This window comes from Lissotriton helveticus, chromosome 8 (genome assembly GCF_964261635.1).
Source record: "Lissotriton helveticus chromosome 8, aLisHel1.1, whole genome shotgun sequence".
Lineage (NCBI taxonomy): Eukaryota > Metazoa > Chordata > Amphibia > Caudata > Salamandridae > Lissotriton > Lissotriton helveticus.
Genome location: NC_136069.1, coordinates 1,541,796,969 through 1,541,802,968, shown reverse-complemented (window position 1 = coordinate 1,541,802,968; position 6,000 = coordinate 1,541,796,969). Strand labels below are relative to the sequence as shown.

Genomic DNA, 6,000 nt, shown 5'->3' with positions numbered 1-6,000 from the left:
TCGGGCAGATGTGCTTTTACGAACCGGATCGGAATCGGCCCAAATAATAATAATAATAATAATCCACATTTGTAAGGCGCACAATCACCCGTAAGGGTCTCTAGGCGCTAGGGGCCGTTGGGAAGATTAAGCAAGCTATTGCCCAGAGTCACATGGTGCTGGGCTAATCTGCCGCCGGTGCCGGGGATCGAACCGTGATCCCCAGATTCCGGAGTCAGCCGCCCTAGCCGCGGCGCCAGCTATTTCCCAGAGTCACGTGGTGCTGGGCTAATCTGCGGCCGGTGCCGGGGATCGAACCCTGATCTCTGGGATGCTCGAGGGTTACTACGCACTCTACAAAAACCTCAAATAAAAAAATCTCCAGATTCCGGAGTCAGCCGCCCTAGCCGCGGCGCCAGCTATTTCCCAGAGTCACCTGGTGCTGGGCTAATCTGCCGCCGGTGCCGGGGATCGAACCGTGATCTCCAGATTCCGGAGTCAGCCTCCCTAGCCGCGGCGCCAGCTATTTCCCAGAGTCACGTGGTGCTGGGCTAATCTGCGGCCGGTGCCGGGGATCGAACCCTGATCTCTGGGATGCTCGAGGGTTACTACGCGCTCTACAAAAACCTTAAATAAAAAAATCTCCAGATTCCGGAGTCAGCCGCCCTAGCCGCGGCGCCAGCTATTTCCCAGAGTCACCTGGTGCTGGGCTAATCTGCCGCCGGTGCCGGGGATCGAACCGTGATCCCCAGATGGGGATATCCCAAAAATCTGGCATGGATACGGCCCGCCAGGACTGGTTTGGGCACCCCTGTCTTAGGCCATAAGTGGCTATAGCAAGAAAAAAACTCACTGCACTTTTCCAAAAAGACAACCATATAAGCCCATGTGAGGGAAATGATCTGATTTTCTCCCTCAAGAAAAAAGAAGATTAAACACAGGTTTGTCAGAAGTGGGATTTGAACCCACGCCTCCAGAAGAGACTGCGATCTGAACGCAGCGCCATAGACCACTCGGCCATCCTGACTTGCATTTGCAGCACCTTCCACAAGCCAGACAGCCATGCAAGTTTGGTACCGAAAAGGCATGCCCTCAATTTATTTATCCCATTATAAGCATTTCCAACAGATCTTTGAACAATCCACACAGAGCAGTACCTATGAAGAACTCTTTAGACCTTTAAAGCGTACAAAGAGAAAGTGCTATTCACCAGCCACTTGAACGGCGCAAAGCTGCTTTGAAATTGAGTCAACAGCCACATCTTGGCTGACTAAAGCAAATTCAACAAGGGAGCTCAATGTCACAACATAGGGTGGAATACGCAAATCTAAGCAGCCCCTGATCACAGCCCTGAGGACATTGCTGTAAGTGTGCTGGAGTACAGCTGTCTACCAGGTGCTTGGCATTCTTCCAAATTTGCATGGCCTGTCTGGCCAGGGAATACAAGAGCATGACTCTTCTAGATGAGCTCTTACATGGGTCCTAAGCTCATTTGGTAAGGATTGCACTTTATCAGCAAGACTTTGGTACAACAGAAATATATGAGAACCCCAAGCTCTCTTGACTAGACGAGGACGGAATAACGTCCCAGGTGAAGACGAACAGATGCAACTTCCATCAGATGTTATCCTGATGAAGAAGATTAAATCTCCAAAAGTCATGTCAGAAGTGGGATTCGAACCCACGCTTCCAGAAGAGACTGCTGCCTAAACACAGCGCCTTAGACCACTCGGCCATCCTGACAGTGGAGAGTCCTAAGAAATGTATAAAAGTCACTCAGAAATTTCTGCGTCCATGCAAGCTTGAAATAATTTCAACCTTCAAACACAAGGTGCAACTTTTTGCACAGGACAATAAACACAGAAGATCACATATGAAAGCATTTCATTTCACAGGTGTACTGTTTTTATGCTTTTAGAATAACTTATACCTCTCACCAGCTATTTAGGGTTCTGTATCCTACTCACAAAATTACCTTGCCTGCGACCTCTCTCTTTATACACAAACAACTACTGCTCAGGAAGTAGGAAGGCAGAAGGTGGGGCAGTTTATGCAAATTTATGCTGTCAATGTGCCTTGCAGATTGATGCAGAAATTCTAGATCCTTGCTGGAAACAAGAGAGCAGGCCTTGTTTCAGATCAACTCTCCCTAGCAAGGAACGTCTGAGCACATCCATTCTTTTGCTCTCTAGCCCCTGGCTTGGGACTCACCCTTACTGGCTGAGGAGTGAAGTTCTGCATACCAACGTTGCATAGAAGGTATGTTTGTGATTGGTTTGAGATGGGTGGGAGGTCAAGAGCAGGGTAAAGCAAGTCACCTTCACTTCTAGTCTCCTCTTCTGTGCCTACCTGCCGTTCACTCACTCTGTCTTTGTTTCATTCTCTCCTTCCTCAACACCCCATCTCACTCACTGGCTCTATCATTTGTGCTCTTTCCCCTTGTTCTTCATTTCATAGTGGAAACATCTCTTGAATGGATCATTAGAAAATGAGGTTACATAAAATTAAAAATCTACTTATTGGAAACCAAAAATATCACAAGACTGAATGTAAGCCATTTCTTCAATAAAAGGGATTTTTTAGGCACCCCCCAAAAAACACATAAAACACCACTAGTGCTAGAAGAATATTATACAAGCTTGAAGACAAAATTGGGCAAATTCATTTGCAGTTGAAACTGAAGTTTGGTACTTATTCAGATATTATATGCACTGCCAATTTTTAGCTGAGATTCTGAAGGAACGCAGAGACAAAATGGACTTAAAGTTTTGTCAGAAGTGGGATTCGAACCCACGCCTCCAGGAGAGACTGCGGCCTTAACGCAGCGCCTTAGACCACTCGGCCATCCTGACCACATGTTGCTTGTTCATTTACATAGTGAGAAAGATAGTGTGAACAAAAAAAACACACATCTTAGGCCATGAGTGGCTATAGCAAGAAAAAAACTCACTGCACTTTTCCAAAAAGACAACCATATAAGCCCATGTGAGGGAAATGATCTGATTTTCTCCCTCAAGAAAAAAGAAGATTAAACACAGGTTTGTCAGAAGTGGGATTTGAACCCACGCTTCCAGAAGAGACTGCGACCTGAACACAGCGCCTTAGACCACTCGGCCATCCTGACTTGCATTTGCAGCACCTTCCACAAGCCAGACAGCCATGCAAGTGGGGTACCGAACAGGCATGCCCTCAATTTCTTTATCCCATTATAAGCATTTCCAACAGATCTTTGAACAATCCATACAGAGCAGTACCTATGAAGAACTCTTTAGACCTTTAAAGCGTACAAAGAGAAAGTGCTATTCACCAGCCACTTGAACGGCGCAAAGCTGCTTTGAAATTGAGTCAACAGCCACATCTTGGCTGACTAAAGCAAATTCAACAAGGGAGCTCAATGTCACAACATAGGGTGGAATACGCAAATCTAAGCAGCCCCTGATCACAGCCCTGAGGACATTGCTGTAAGTGTGCTGGAGTACAGCTGTCTACCAGGTGCTTGGCATTCTTCCAAATTTGCATGGCCTGTCTGGCCAGGGAATACAAGAGCATGACTCTTCTAGATGATCTCTTACATGGGTCCTAAGCTCATTTGGTAAGGATTGCACTTTATCAGCAAGACTTTGTACAACAGAAATATATGAGAAACCCAAGCTCTCTTGACTAGACGAGGACGGAATAACGTCCCAGGTGAAGACGAACAGATGCAACTTCCATCAGATGTTATCCTGATGAAGAAGATTATATCTCCAAAAGTCATGTCAGAAGTGGGATTCAAACCCACGCCTCCAGAGGAGTCTGCGGCCTAAACACAGCACCTTAGACCACTCGGCCATCCTGACAGTGTAGAGTCCTCAGAAATGTATAAAAGTCACTCAGGAAATTTCTGCGTCCATGCAAGCTTGAAATAATTTCAACCTTTAAACACAAGGTGCAACTTTTTGCACAGGACAATAAACACAGAAGATCACATATGAAAGCATTTCATTTCACAGGTGTACTGTTTTTATGCTTTTAGAATAACTTATACCTCTCACCAGCTATTTAGGGTTCTGTATCCTACTCACAAAATTACCTTGCCTGCGACCTCTCTCTTTATACACAAACAACTACTGCTCAGGAAGTAGGAAGGCAGAAGGTGGGGCAGTGTATGCAAATTTATGCTGTCAATGTGCCTTGCAGATTCATGCAGAATTTCTAGATCCTTGCTGGAAACAAGAGAGCAGGCCTTGTTTCAGATCAACTGTCCCTAGCAAGGAACGTCTGAGCACATCCATTCTTTTGCTCTCTAGCCCCTGGCTTGGGACTCACCCTCACTGGCTGAGGAGTGAAGTTCTGCATACCAACGTTGCATAGAAGGTATGTTTGTGATTGGTTTGAGATGGGTGGGAGGTCAAGAGCAGGGAAAAGCAAGTCACCTTCACTTCTAGTCTCCTCTTCTATGCCTACCTGCCGTTCACTCACTCTGTCTTTGTTTCATTCTCTCCTTCCTCAACACCCCATCTCACTCACTGGCTCTATCATTTGTGCTCTTTCCCCTTGCTCTTCATTTCATAGTGGAAACATCTCTTAAATGGATCATTAGAAAATGAGGTTACATAAAATTAAAAATCTACTTATTGGAAACCAAAAATATCACAAGACTGAATGCAAGCCATTTCTTCAATAAAAGGGATTTTTTAGGCACCCCCCAAAAAACACATAAAACACCACTAGTGCTAGAAGAATATTATACGAGCTTGAAGACAGAATTGGGCAAATTCATTTGCAGTTGAAACTGAAGTTTGGTACTTATTCAGATATTATATGCACTGCCAATTTTTAGCTGAGATTCTGAAGGAACGCAGAGACAAAATGGACTTAAAGTTTTGTCAGACGTGGGATTCGAACCCACGCCTCCAGGAGAGACTGCGGCCTTAACGCAGCGCCTTAGACCACTCGGCCATCCTGACCACATGTTGCTTGTTCATCTACATAGTGAGAAAGATAGTGTGAACAAAAAAAACACACATCTTAGGCCATGAGTGGCTATAGCAAGAAAAAAACTCACTGCACTTTTCCAAAAAGACAACCATATAAGCCCATGTGAGGGAAATGATCTGATTTTCTCCCTCAAGAAAAAAGAAGATTAAACACAGGTTTGTCAGAATTGGGATTTGAACCCACGCCTCCAGAAGAGACTGCGACCTGAACGCAGCGCCTTAGACCACTCGGCCATCCTGACTTGCATTTGCAGCATCTTCCACAAGCCAGACAGCCATGCAAGTGGGGTACCGAAAAGGCATGCCCTCAATTTATTTATCCCATTATAAGCATTTCCAACAGATCTTTGAACAATCCATACAGAGCAGTACCTATGAAGAACTCTTTAGACCTTTAATGAGTACAAAGAGAAAGTGCTATTCACCAGCCACTTGAACGGCCCAAAGCTGCTTTGAAATTGAGTCAATAGCCACATCTTGGCTGACTAAAGCAAATTCAACAAGGGATCTCAATGTCACAACATAGGGTGGAATTCGCAAATCTAAGCAGCCCCTGATCACTGCCCTGAGGAAAATGCTGTAAGTGTGCTGGAGTCCAGCTGTCTACCAGGTGCTTGGCATTCTTCCAAATTTGTATTGCCTGTCTGGCCAGGGAATACAAGTGAATGACTCTTCTAGATGAGCTCTTACATGGGTCATAAGCTCATTTGGTAAGGATTGCACTTTATCAGCAAGACTTTGTACAACAGAAATATATGAGAAACCCAAGCTCTCTTGACTAGACGAGGACAGAATAACGTCCCAGGTGAAGACGAACAGAAGCAACTTCCATCAGATGTTATCCTGATGAAGAAGATTATATCTCCAAAAGTCATTTCAGAAGTGGGATTCGAACCCACGCCTCCAGAGGAGACTGCGGCCTAAACACAGCGCCTTAGACCACTCGGCCATCCTGACAGTGGAGAGTCCTAAGAAATGTATAAAAGTCACTCAGAAATTTCTGCGTCCATGCAAGCTTGAAATAATTTCAACCTTCAAACAC

General features: G+C 45.2%; 7 non-coding genes across 7 annotated transcripts; all 7 read right to left on the bottom strand.

Moving 5' to 3' along the window:
* Positions 1-923: 923 nt before the first annotated feature.
* Positions 924-1,006, bottom strand: TRNAL-CAG (transfer RNA leucine (anticodon CAG)). Its single transcript has one exon. It is a non-coding gene; the product is annotated as a tRNA-Leu (tRNA).
* Positions 1,007-2,748: 1,742 nt separating this feature from the next.
* TRNAL-AAG (transfer RNA leucine (anticodon AAG)) lies at positions 2,749-2,831 on the bottom strand. The gene has a single exon. It is a non-coding gene; the product is annotated as a tRNA-Leu (tRNA).
* Positions 2,832-3,020: 189 nt separating this feature from the next.
* TRNAL-CAG (transfer RNA leucine (anticodon CAG)) lies at positions 3,021-3,103 on the bottom strand. The gene has a single exon. It is a non-coding gene; the product is annotated as a tRNA-Leu (tRNA).
* A 632-nt stretch (positions 3,104-3,735) lies between these two features.
* Positions 3,736-3,818, bottom strand: TRNAL-UAG (transfer RNA leucine (anticodon UAG)). Its single transcript has one exon. It is a non-coding gene; the product is annotated as a tRNA-Leu (tRNA).
* A 1,027-nt stretch (positions 3,819-4,845) lies between these two features.
* TRNAL-AAG (transfer RNA leucine (anticodon AAG)) lies at positions 4,846-4,928 on the bottom strand. The gene has a single exon. It is a non-coding gene; the product is annotated as a tRNA-Leu (tRNA).
* Positions 4,929-5,117: 189 nt separating this feature from the next.
* TRNAL-CAG (transfer RNA leucine (anticodon CAG)) lies at positions 5,118-5,200 on the bottom strand. Its single transcript has one exon. It is a non-coding gene; the product is annotated as a tRNA-Leu (tRNA).
* Positions 5,201-5,832: 632 nt separating this feature from the next.
* TRNAL-UAG (transfer RNA leucine (anticodon UAG)) lies at positions 5,833-5,915 on the bottom strand. Its single transcript has one exon. It is a non-coding gene; the product is annotated as a tRNA-Leu (tRNA).
* Between the last annotated feature and the right edge of the window lie 85 nt (positions 5,916-6,000).